Genomic DNA, 13,603 nt, shown 5'->3' with positions numbered 1-13,603 from the left:
GGTAAATAAAATGGCTTCCCGCTGTTTACTGGGACGGATTCCTTGCTGCACAGGCACCGAAAATGGCTACCCTATGGAGGATCTTCGTTGGACAGTTTCCAGCCCATTGGAACGCATTGAAGGGGTTTCAATGCGTTTTAATTGGCTTTTTATTTTTGCATTACGACGTTTTCGTTCTACAGCGATTTCACTGGAACGAATTAACGTCGTAATTCAAGGCACCACTGTATTATGTTCTACTGTGTATTTTTATTCCAGTTTGTTTTGTACCTTTTGTATTTTAATGGATGTTGTCAAGCTCCCTGTCATTATGTTAGTGTTGTTGTTTAGTTGTTGTAAACCGCCCAGAGTGGCCTTGGCTGCCAGATAGGTGGTATAAAAATCAAATAAATAAATAGTAAGTTTTGAACCCTATTCAAAGATCTTTTTTGTAGGTATAACAACTCAGGTTGGTATGAACAGGAGTCACAAAGCTGAGCGTTGTATCATCCCCAGGTTTTTACTGAGAAATCTGTCTTCATTGTGTTCATTGGCAAATAATTAAATTTGTCAAATTTGCACTCTGTTGTGCTTCATGGAGTTGAAGAATTCATACATGGAGTTATGTCATCTTGTCCTTAAAGTAGCCCCTTGAAGGAAGCTCTACAGAGAGCTCAAGACAACCCAAAGAGTTTTGTGGCTGTGTTGAAATTTGGAAATCAAAGCTGTTCATGTCCAGTACTCTATTCATTACACACCTTGATGAAATTTCCATAAAACCTTCAGGAATAAAGTGGTTGTGCTGCCAGCCTGTGGCCGGTGAATGGAAGCCTTGTTGCTCTTTTGTCACTTGGTTTAGCTGGCTGTGATATTTGGTGCAGGAGAGGAATTTTTCCTGAAGTACATTTGGTTGCATAGGAATGCAACATTTTCTGCATGATTTCTGCACCATCACTGTGATTCTCTAGCCTTGAAACAGATAAACAGATGTTCATAGTTGAAAGGAAGCCCTTTGGAAGAGGCCTTTGTATGTGTGTGGACTAATCTTTCTAAAATCAGAAGACCTGTATCCTTTTATTTAAAAGAGCTTAAATACTGTACTTAGATATGTTGATTCTAGGACAGGAGAAAGGGAAGCATACTGATCAGTTTCAAAAACTTTTGCAACCATAGAGGTTTTGCTCCTGAAGTTCTGTGGTTTATTTAGTTTTTCCTGCTGCAAATGGGAGTGATCAAGCAACATGTACAAGCATGCATTTCATACACAACAAGCCAGGCTTACTGTGGATCCTTGACTTCATGTGTTGTGTGAACACACCCGTTGCCTGCTGAAAAGCAGAATTGTAAAAGAGTATCTATAAACTGTGGACAGAGTGCTCTTTCTAACATTGCAGAAAGATCACCTTTTTTGTATGGGAGTGGACTTCATTCATTCATCTCTACCTATTTGCGGGCAGTTTTCTGTAGTTTGGGTCCTCTTTTTTGACACATTTGGGTAATGATTTGCAGATGCTGGTTTGCACAGGGTCTTTCAGCAGACGATTGGACAAAATAGCCCTTGATTATTTATGCTTTGGAGTTTTTTTGAGGGGAAGATTAGAGATATGTTTTTGACATAAATTCACCCCTCCCCCTTTTTGTTCCTAAACAACGATACGGGTTAGTAACTTTAAAAAGAAAGAATAACAAAAGCAGTAAGCAGTAATACAGCAAGATTCCACAGGTTGCCTGCTACCTGCCCCCAGGTTAACCCAATGAGTCAACCAAGCTGCTTACTATGTTTATAATTTTCTGGCATACAAAGCATGGCTTGTGATTCTTAGCACTCTCTCTCCTCCTGCTGGGTGTTTGCTGTTGTTGTTAAAAGTACTGCCACTTACTCCTTCAGAAAAGAAGAGTCCAGTTGTACAGTTTTAGCTTTCTTTCTATAAAGAGATAAATGTTTTGGCTAAAAGAATTATCATCCATCTATTTTAAAGAGTTCTGACATGCCTGGAGAAGGCAGTAGTAAGACCACTGCTAAAAAATCTGTCTTAAATCCCATTGGACAATTATTGGCAAGTATCCAATAACAATGTTCTATTTCTGAGCAGTGTGTTGGAGCTTGTGATGGCTTCTTAGCTCTAAGGTGTCTTGGAGGAAATGGATCGCCTAGATTTCAGTCTGGCTGTAGGCTGGGTTATGGGACAAGGGACAGCTTTGATTGCCTTGGTGGATTATCTGTGCCAGGAACTGAATGTCTCCCTATTGGTTCTTTGCTGGACTGCTCTGATCTCACATCTTTCTGGTTTGGAACTTGGATGCACTATTTTACAGTGGCTTCAATCCTTCATGGAGGGGTGAGCTTGGAAGGTTGGCATGTGGGGTCCCTCAGGTTTCTCTTCTGTCCCTCATACTATTTGAGATATATATGAAACTGTTGGGAAGGCTATATGGAGTTGTGCCATCAGTATGCCGATGACATCTAACTCCATTCATTTCTATCTAACTCTAAAGAAGCCATTTTTGTTCTGAACCTGGGTCTGATGTTAGTATTGGACTGGATAAGAAGACATTGAAGCTCCTGGCCAAGAAAGAGTGCTCCTGGCTTGTTAAAAGGCAGATGAGGGAATAATGAACTAATTGTGCTGGATGGGGTTTATACTTCCTGTGAAAACTCAGGTTTGCAGCTTGGATGTACTCCTGGACTCATCCCTGAACATGGATGTCCAGGTTTCGGTAGCATCCAGGAGCGTGTTTGCTGGTGCACCAAATGCTCCTGTTCCTGGAAATGTTTGATTTGAATACTGAGACACATGCATTAGTTACATCTTGCTTGGATTACAGTAGTATTCTTTACTTGGGGCTGCCTTTGAAGTGTGTCCAAAAACTTGCTGGTCCAAAATGCTGCAGCCAGACTACTGATCAGTGTTGATTACACGGAGCATATAACTCTGCTGATAGGACAACTTCATTGCCTATCAATTCGTTTCTGGGTCCAGTTCAGTGTGCTGGTTATTAACTGTAAAGCCCTATAAAGGTTTGGTCCTGGCTGTCTAAAGGATTGTATTTTCCCATACAGTATAAGGATCCCTAGCTCTTAGGATCTTCAGAGGAGGCCCTTTTCTGGTTCTGCCACCCTCACAGACACAGACTTCTCAGTGACTTCACCCAAGCTGTAGTATGCTCTCTCTGTTTTTTTAATCTAATAATCTTATTATTTTGTTACCTGCCTTGTTTTTTTAAATAATTTGTGAGCTATTTTGGGTCTTTCCCCAGGAGAAAGACAACATAAAAGTGAAAGAAATAATAAAAAACATTTTATCCAGCAGCTTCTGAATTTATGCAATTACAATGACTGTCTTTTAAAATTGTAGATAATTCATAGTCATAATAGTTTTCTGTTTCTAGTTATTATATATAAACATTTTAGAGGTTTCTAAAGTTTGAGGGTGATGGTAGCAAGGGAGGGAAAAGAGAGGGATGATGCCCAGCTGCATATAGTAAGTTAGCAGTACGTGTTTCTTCTTATTCTTATGAAAGTAGACTTTGTTCTCTGGAGACTGCTAATCATGCCCCATGGGGGTGTAATCAGTTGTAAGGTATTTAATACAAGCAGGCAGGAACAGGCTGCCTGGCCAGACTAGCAGATTGCAACATTACAATTAAAAAGGGCCCCATTCCCCTGTTCTGCCCGCCCACCACTGGCAGAATGAAGGCTATGCCCTCAGATACATACAAGGAGTAATGTGGGCGGGAGCGGATAAGTGGGAGAGACACCTCTTTTGCCCATGTGCTGTGTTCTTGAAAATCTCAGTGCTTTGAGAATTGCAGGCTCCCCAGACAGCGGTGCTGGGATTCAGAGAATTTGGGAGCAGTTGGAGATAGGTGGGTTGCTAGTAGAAGGGCTTCTTCTTTCTATGGAGCCAAAGATAATTTTTCTTCAAGGGCTTATTCCTGGAGACTAAGAAAAAAACTTCAGTGTAATGCTGGAAAATTGGACTTATGTTGCATCTTCCTTGTTTGGATTGTGTGATTGTGACTACCTTGTAGTCTGTCTTCAAGCTTATGTTTTCAGCCTTAATACAAGTAAGATTGTGTCTCTTCTTTTTTTGCCCAGTTCCAGCTTTGTGACAATTGCTTTTCTTTCATTGTTAATTAAAATTGGAATAAAAAACCACAAGCAACTTTTCAAGTGTATTTGTGCTCTCTCTCTCTCTCTGCCCCTTGAACTTTCATGTGAAGCCAAATATTAAGATGTTTTCACGGTATAAAATGCAACAAATGTGAGCAGTTTGTGTGCAGTAAGCCAAAGTCCAGCTTGCTTTCACTGAGGTATTGGCATTGTTGTTTAGTTTTTTGCATATAAAGCTCATTACATGGGACAGGAGTTTCCTAGGTATAACCACTCTGTGTCAGTCCTGGATGTGCCTACAGGGATTTCGGAGAATAAGAGTGAGAATGGGATTTATTTTCAACTCCAGATCAGCAAGCCTAAAAGCAAAAGATGAGACAAGGGGAAGGCATACTTAAATATATGGAACAGTTAAACTCTTTATGAAGTAAGGACTCTTGTGTTTTAGTGAAGTCCTTTTCATTGTATATTATTAGTGCAATATGTTGTGCTTATTCGAAGCAAAAGTTGCTGAACTTTTTAAAATGGAACTATAAAGTTGCCAGTTCCATGGGATGTGGTGGCGCTGCAGGTTCAACCGCAGAAGCCTCTGTGCTGCAAGGTCAGAAGACCAGCAGACATAAGAGCTCCCCTCGCTTGTCCCAGCTCCTGCCAACCTTGCAGCTCAAAAGCATGTAAACGTGAGTAGATAAATAGGTACCACCACGGTGGGAAGGTAACAGCATTCTGTGTCTAGTCACGCTGGCCACGTGACCACGGTAACTGTCTTCGGACAAACGCTGGCTCTACAGCTTGAAGACGGGGATGAGCACCGCCCCCTAGAGTCGGACACGACTGGACTAAATGTCAAGGGGAACCTTTACCTATAAAGTTATACTGTCCACTCCTTTTGCTGCTGTATGAGATCATTCATAGCAGTGTAAATAGCTTTGCCCTCATACTGGTTGTCCTCACATCTCTGCATCAATGGTTACAGCGAAGCAGTGGATATATATCACTTCTGAAGTGGGCAATTGAGGCTAAACCATAACATGTCCATGATAACCTAGAACTAAAATTCAAACTGCTCTGTTCAGAATAGCTGTATACACTGGAGCAGAGGTCTCAGACTCCCAGAACCTATGGTTGTGTTTGCTAATAAGGAGTATTAAAATAGGATGACACTTCATCTAGACAACTTCAAGATACAATACACTTGATGTCTGTGATTCCCAGTGATGTAGAACCAGGATAGTTTTGGACTCTTCTGTTTCCTCCCCTCCTATACCTTAAGCTCCAGAGTGATTAAGTTGATGAAGAGTCTTGAAAGAGTTGAAAACCTGCCTTTTTGAGAGATTTCAGTGGTCCTACCCTGTTTTTGAATTTTGCACATGGACCACTTGACTGTACTTTTTTTTGTCCGTCTAATATGGGCTGATTTTGAGGAACGGTCCCTTACATGGAATTTGCCAGGTATTTGAGACATTTACCTTGATTTGGGGCCTTTGTCAGAGTGGTATGGCACAGGGTTTAGCAGAGGAGAAATCCAATCTTTACTGCCTTTGGTGTAGTGTATTTGTCCTAAGAGATGACAGGCAGAGTTGCAAAAAAATGACGTGTGTTAGAGATAAGCACAAACTGAACCATGAACCAGAAAATCTGCTGAATATGTTGGCTCATGATTTGGTTCGCAATCCAGTTTGGTGATCCCATTTTGCCAAAGCGAAACAAAGTGTTGAACTTTTTCCCTCTTGGCGCTTTGTTTGCTTCAGCAAAATGGATGTCTGCCCACCCCCTTCCCACTCCCCCCCCCCCCCCGTTGCCTCCTTGCCTGGTTCTACTGCTGCCACCATCCTCAGAGACAGCAAGCCTGGCTCCTTGCAGGGAAGCTGGACCTGCTGCCTCTGCACATGTGCCTACTCCCTGGGTGATAGGTGAGTGCATGTGCAGATGCAGTAGGCCTGGTCTCCCTGCAAGGAGCTGGGCCTGCTGCCTCTGAGGATGGTGGTGGTGGCAGCAGAGGAAAAGAAGGAGGCAACAGGAGCAGGTAGGGAGGTGATGGGGCAGTGGGAAGGGGCGGGTGAGCATAGCGGTGGTGGAGGAAGTAGGAGCAGGTAGCCCCCCCCCCGGCATGAACTGGAAAAATGAACCATGGCCCTGTTCATTTTTCCAGAAATTCATGGCATTTCATGATTAGCAGTTAGCCATGAACCACAGTTTTTGTGGTTCATCTCTATATATCCAAGGGGGCTTAGCACCTACAATGGAAGAAGAAGGAGGAAATGTTGAATGCTTTGATTAAAGAAGCCAGTTCAATGGCTTTACGTATCTTCATAATTTAAATATTGAAACCTCATTTTGCTTCTGTTGAAGTTAATTTTTACAAGATGCAGGCCAACGTTTTGGCAAAAGAGGGCAGTATCCTTCATATTTCATACAACTGTTGGCTCAAAATATTAAGTTGCTACCTAGTTAACTTTTGTATTTTTGAGTCTCTGAGGGAGGATTGCATTACTTCCTGTCAGTTCCCCTCCATGTTCTACAGTATTTCTTTTGCTTCATTGAACATGTTGGTGGCTCTAGTGTTCTCTTTTCTGAGTTCATGGATGAGGCACTGGTGAAGGGTCTGTAGCGGGCATGTTTGAAGGCAATGTGGAGGACACGTGGGCTTGGCTGCTTGTTTTTGTTCTCTGCCTTGCGTGGAATGTAGTGTGTTTGCCTTTCTTGGCCTGTGGTTTCAGCCTGCATTCCTGTGTGTAGAGTCAGCATGGCGGCAGGCGGCGTGCTGTTCATGCCCTGAGGATACGTGCTTTCAGCTCCACATCAAAGGTGTGTTTAGTGAGTAGCTTGTGCCATTCCTGGCCACACCTAGTGGCCTGCAGGCATGCAAGTAGGTGGAGTCTGGGCTGTGTTTGCAGACATGCTGCTGTTTAAGGTTCAGAATACAGAGGAGTTGAGATTCATGTTAAGGAACCAAGAAGCTGCATCTATGTTGACTGAGTAGCTCAACAGGAAGAGACAGTCATTCTACGGACATATTTCAGCAACAGGAACAGTGCCCAAATATGTACAATACAATAAAATTGCTCCTTTCCTTCAAAGACTAACTTGTACTTTATTTTATTCCATAGAGGTCAGGTGAAGTTGGTTTATTCCTATGCACTCTGCATGCAGTTGGCTGGGTGCCTGATGACAGACTAGATGCTATGTTATCAAACTGTAATCTGTGGAAACTGTATGAAATCAGTATACATCTAGAGAGCACTTTTAGTTATGTGTTATCTGAGGAGGTACTTCTGATTCTGTTCCTCACAGAAATTGTTTAGTTTGTTCTGATTCTTGACATTCTGTAGAGTAGAAATGTCTTGAATCAGCCCCTGTACCCTGGGCTATTTGGAGGATTAATTGCCTTTCTTTGAAATAGTTGATTTATACTGGAGTATTTTCACATGTATTCTTGCACTTAAGGACTGTAGTTAATACTATATCTAAGTGCAGATGATTAATACATTAAGGAATGGAAGGTGTTGTCTTTGTTGGGGACATTTTTTTGCACCAAAGTTGGTGCTTTTCCCAGCGATGCCTAGAACCCATCCCATAGGGAAACATCAGGGAAGTACATCAGGGAAACCCAAAGCTTGTCCTTCAGATATCATCAAACTGTGTTTCCCAGTTGTTGTAGCCAGCATAATCAAAGGTGAGAAATGCTGAGAGTTACAGCGCAACATCATATTTAGGGCTATGCTTTGCCTGTATATTTTAAACATATGTGGCTTTCCCAAAAGAAGTCCAAAGTGCTATATCATCCTATTACCAAATCCCTGTGCATATGGTAATATGCAGTACTGGTATAATAAAATTCACATAGTACTCCTGGGACCAACCAGTTCTCATGGTGCAATGTATGGGTTTTTGATTACTGGGCTGGGACACCTCCCTTATGAGGAAAGGCTGCAGCGTTTGGGGCTCTTTAGTCTAGAGCAGTGATGGTGAACCTATGGCATGCGTGCCACATCTGGCACACGAAGCCCTTTCTTCTGGGATGCGAGTGAGCGGGCCACCCACCCACCCTTGCGGAAACAAACCTTTTGAAGTGGCTGCAGCTGGGGTTCCCCCTTTCTATTCCTATTCTTGGTCTTTTAACTTCCTGTCCGTCCCCATGATTCCCCCTTTAACTTCCTATCTGTCCCCATGATTCCCCCTTTAATTTCCTGTACATCCCCATGATTCACCCTGAAACTGCCACTTCCTGTTCCGGTTCTGGTCTTCCAGGTGGCACGGCAGCCACTGGTTTCTTCCCCACCCCCACATTTTGGTCACTCCAGCTGAAAAAGGTTTGCCTCCACTGGTCTAGTGAAAAGGCGCCTGAGGGGGTGGGACATGATTGAAAAGTATAAAATTATGAAGGGGATGGGTAAAGTGGATAGAATAAAGCTTTTCCCCCTCTCAAGCAATCATCCAATTGAGTGTTGGGAGAGTGAGAACAGACAAAAGAAAATACTTATTTACACATCATGCTGTTAGTCTGTGGAACTCCTTGCCGCAGCATGTGGTGATGGTATCTGGCCTATATGCCTTTAAAAAGGGATTGGACAGATTTCTGGAGGAAAAGTCCATCGCAGGTTACAAGCCATGATGGGGATGTATAATCTCAAGGCTTAAAAGGAAGGTTCTTCAAAATGCCAGATGCAGGGGAGGGGTATCAGGAGACAGGTATCTAGTTGTCTTGTGTGCTCCCAGAGGCATCTGGTGGGGCTACTGTGAGATAGAGAATGCTGGACTAGATGGGTCCTTGGCCTGATCCAGCAGGGGGCTTCTTATATTCTTATGTTTTCAGTGGTAAGGGTTAATGGAGGACACAAAATTTGATGAAGAATTATAATGACATATGATGCAAGGAGTACTTAGATGTTTTTCAGAACTGTGTCATATACTTTCCAGAGGTGTATGTGGGATGTCCCTCAGATAATGCTTGAAGGAGTGGTCTGATTGTGTGGTGGTAAGGCTTTTGGACAAGACTTGCCAGGCTGAATAGCCAGGGTTTTTTTCCCATTGTAATGCATCTTCTAACTCGTTCTGACCTGTTGTGCCAATAAGTAGAATGTGACACCTGCATGTTCTGTACCTTCCCACCTCTAACTTGCTTGTGGCGTTTGACTGTGTAGCGAAATTGCAGGACAGCATCTTGTTTTAAACGGAATTATCAGTAATGAAAAGTTGGTGGTTTTTCCCGCCTCCCTTAAGTGAGGTTCTCTGTAATGAGTATTATTTCCTGTCTAGAGTTAAAGCTCCCTCTTCTGGAGGAATAGGAATATGGACGATAAATTTCACTGCATGGGCGACATAGGTTGCAGTCTGGTAATGAAGGACTAAGCTATTATGTTACATGTAGTCGTGTATGCTTTGAACTGTCTTTAAGACTGAAGAGCAATCATGGAAAATGCTATAAGGACCATGAGCCTCCCCCATCTATCCTGTAACCTCACAGGCAAGAAGGCAACTGCTTCTCCTGCCATATTGCTGCTCAGGGAAAGAGTTGAGCCTTTGCCTATTTTCCACTCCCAAATACAGCCTTAAGGACTACTTTTTATTTTAAAAAATCAGGAAAGAAAGATACAACAACCTGCAATGTTATTTGCTTGTATTTTACTCAAAATGTCTGGGTCTTTCACAACTATCCTTTTAACCGGCCCCAGAAAAAGTTAGGAAGTATGGTTTCTAGTTTTGATACTTCAACAAAATGTTACAGAGGAATACGCTTACACCTATTAAATATGAGAAACAGAACATAGTATGAATATATTTCTTGCATCTTGGCATTTGCATTTTCTGACCTAGTTTTGAGTCTGTGAAGTACCTGCTTAACACGTTACCTGCATTCCTCTTTTCTTTCTTCCTTGCTTGTGAGTTGTCTGTTGGTAGACTGCTCTTAGTAAGTAGTGGCCAAAATGCAATGCTTCTTAACCAAGATCCATTGAAATTTAGGGGCCTAAGCAGACAAAAAATTGACGAACATTTTGTTTGGTAGGCAAGCTTTGGGTATTGTAAATGGGAGGAAATTGAGATGCTGCTCTCTGAAATGATCATAATTCAATTGGGTAAGCTCTTTTTAAGAACAACAGTGATACCTTTGCTTCTTTTAAACTTGATTGCCCAAATATTTAGCCTTCTGTTGCAACCAGCTTTCTTTCCACAGCTCTGCAGCAGTTTCATGAATCTGTTTGTGCTCTGGAAATAGCTGAGTGGCTTTTGGAGCAGTGGTAGTCTGTGGCTGATAATGTTTACAGAAGACTTTAGTATGAAAGGGACTGAGCAAATGTAAGACAGCAATCCTCTCATGAAAATAACATGCCTTTGGGAGTAACGGGCGTTGTGGCTGTAGAACAGAAGCCTATACAAATTGGAAATGAGAGGTCTTTTGAGCAGAAAAGTGTGGACAATTCTGAAAATATTTGTCTACCTGCAGGGTAGTGAATTTATTTGAATGTTTTCTACACCACACCATTCTAGATGTCAAGCTTAGTTGCCAAATTCCCTAAGGGTTCCACTAAGAGATAGCTCTGCCAGAGTAAATGAGATTAAAGACCTGTCCTTTTGGGCTCAGTTCTTAATGGCCAGTCTGATCCCTTTAAAGAAGTCCTCCCTTGTAGCTGGTAATTTGCATGAAACACATGGCTTTAGTTTAGCGATTAGAAAGAGATTCTGTCTTCAAAATAGTGCTGCCTGAACTTAGGGAAGAAGGTAATATGTTGAAATTAACATGATTGATATATGGATTTTATGAAATAAATCAAGTTGTTTCAAAACAGAACCAGTCTAATCCTTGACTCTCAATCAGAATGGAGAAATTTAATATTTCAGTAAGATCAAGCAGCCTTTCTGAGTAGTTCACTGTTTTCTTCTAATAATCACTGAGATAAATAACAAAGTCAAATTTGTAGTTAATATTTTATTTATGTTTGGGCATAAAAACTTGGACAAAGTAACATTGCAAATAAGTGATGACTGTGCACTGATGGTGCACGAACCAGAACACAATACTATAATAAGATTATGAAACACTAAAAATAGCTGCAAAAATTACTGAAGCACTGCAACAGGATTCTGAAGAACAAGCAGGAAAAGCTCAAGAAATATATCTGACTTTGAACCAGATATATAGAGCCAGCCAACTGCACTGAACATAGGCAAGAATTTTTCACAACAAGAAAAATCTTCAATGATACAAAATGTGCTTCTCTGAAGGAAAAAGAAAGCAGATACAGCAAACAGATTTAAGGAACTCGATTTGGTGGAGAGAGTGACTGAAGAACTTTGGATAGAGGCTCGTAACATTGTACAGGAGGCAGCAACAAAAACCATCCCAAAGAAAAGGAAATGCAAGAAAGCAAAGTGGCTGTCCAACAAGGCCTTAGAAATAGCAGAGAGGAGAAGGGAAACAAAATGCAAGGGAGATAGGGAAAGTTACAGAAAATTGAATGCAGACTTCCAAAGAATAGCAAGGAGAGACAAGAGGGCCTTCTTAAATGAACAAAGAAATAGAGGAAAATAATAGAGAGGGGAAAACCAGAGATCTGTTCAGGAAAATTGGAGATATTAGAGGAACCTTTTGTGCAAAGATGGACATGATAAAGGACAAAAATGGTAGGGACCTAACAGAAGCAGAAGACATCAAGAGGAGATGGCAAGAATATACAGAGGAATTATACCAGAAAGATTTGGATGTCCTGGACACAGTCTCAAAAACAATTATATTGTAGTCAAAGAGGCAGATAAAGGAGGAGGAAAAGTTGGTGTTATGGGCAAATTGGACTATGTATGAGAGACTGGGACAGTTATCCAGCATAATACTTTACATGCCCTCAGGCACAGACTCAACTGGCAAATACCAAAGGAGCTAGAAGAACAAATGAAACAATTATTCAGAGATGTACATGATCAGACCCAAACTGATATGCTATAAGGGCTTCAACTAAGCACCTTCTACCTCCTATCTGAAATGCACAAATCAGACTGTCATGGAAGGCCCATTGGTCAAAATTCTATTGCTGATGTAGCATAAATAGCAGCAGTAACTTTTGCCAGTGAATATTCTACAAGTTACAAATCGGCATATACATTTTATTGTGGGCTCAGGATTTAGTGTGCAGTAGGTAAAATCTGCATTAGTTTCGTAACTTGCAGCAAAAGTTCTGCTAAAAGTTATACAGTACTGTTTAGCCTATACTGATGATAGGTTTTGGCCAGTGTATCAATTATTGATACCAACTATCAGGGTGTTTAGGTGTATGGACTTTATTGTCAGATCATATGTCACCAGTGCTCCTAGTTACATAAGAGACACTGCTGACTTCTGAGGAAAACTAGCCTACTTCAGAGTACTACAGTACCTGTATATGCCTAGACATTTTACTTTTCCATGTTCAAAAATAATTGTTAGCAAATAGTTACTTACGGTTACCTTTTAAAATGAATGTTGCAAATTGGAGGCGTGTGGTATAGAATGTACTCTCTTCCCGTCTGCCTTGTTTTTACTGGAAGATCAATAACAGAGCACAAGGACTTGTCAGCAGTTGAATCATGTGATACTTCTGTACAGTTTAGTGAGAAAACATCCCTTTACTATAACTGAAAAGTTGCAGTTACATCATGGTGAGAATAGTTATCCTCCTTTACATTACAGCCATACCATATTGTAATTAAACATATGTAATTGGGGAAAGGAGTTGTTTATAGGTAGGTAGCTATTTGTAACTGGTAACATTTGAGCTTTGTCCATAACTAACTGAGGTAACAGATTAAATGACATATCTTCAAAATCTGTGAAGTTCAGCTGATCCAAGAAAAACTGTCTGCACAAGATAGTCTAATTTTCCTGCCCCTGATTTGTGCTACCAGATCTCTGGGTCTGTCCCTAATCCCTTGATCTTTAGGAAGATAGTTTCAGAGACCTTTTAGAATAGCGGCTTGATTATTCCATTCATGTGAGCATAGAAACCAGTTTTCTAGTTAGGGTTCAGAGCTAATTGTGCTCTTGCATATGACTGTTGTTTTCATTGTGTGTTTCTGTGAGTGAAACTGATAGGTAACTCACACAAAGTTTCCTTTCTCAAGTTTCAGGAGTCGCTGGCCGGATGCTATTGGATGTGGTCCGGAGAATGCAAACTCAGAGTCAGGAGGAAAACCATGTTTGGACAGGACACCACTTGAGGTCTGTAAATCTCTTGTTTTATGTTAGTCCTCCTCAGGGATGTCATTAATGTTTGCAGGGTCTTTCAGTGATACTCTGAAAATTTGGTGAGGGTAAGGGAAGGAGCAGATCAGGAAAAATGTATCTGGAGAGAAATAGAAGCAGTAAAAAATAGGTGTAAAACAGGAACAAATGTTTGTCATGGACTTGGGGGATGTTTGGGGGTGCATAGTTAATGCAACTGAGAATCCTAGAGATTATAGGAAACATCTGAGGATTATTTGCACAGAGATGTGGACTTCTATACTGTACTTGAGGTGTAGCTTGCTTAGTTTATAAGA

General features: G+C 41.3%; 1 protein-coding gene across 5 annotated transcripts in view; it reads left to right on the top strand.

Moving 5' to 3' along the window:
• TJAP1 (tight junction associated protein 1) overlaps window positions 1-13,603 on the top strand; it is a 56,027-nt gene that overhangs the window by 15,954 nt on the left and 26,470 nt on the right. For 4 of the 5 annotated variants that reach the window (XM_020811803.3, XM_020811805.3, XM_020811804.3 and 1 more), the window contains one exon: window positions 13,187-13,283. The gene's annotated coding sequence lies outside the window, so the exon portion shown is untranslated. The remainder of the gene's footprint in view (window positions 1-13,186; window positions 13,284-13,603) is intronic. The other variant, XM_072992017.2, reaches the window with a different exon arrangement.

This window comes from Pogona vitticeps, chromosome 1 (genome assembly GCF_051106095.1).
Source record: "Pogona vitticeps strain Pit_001003342236 chromosome 1, PviZW2.1, whole genome shotgun sequence".
Taxonomy (NCBI): Eukaryota; Metazoa; Chordata; class Lepidosauria; order Squamata; family Agamidae; genus Pogona; species Pogona vitticeps.
This window is presented reverse-complemented; position numbering and strand designations above follow the sequence as displayed.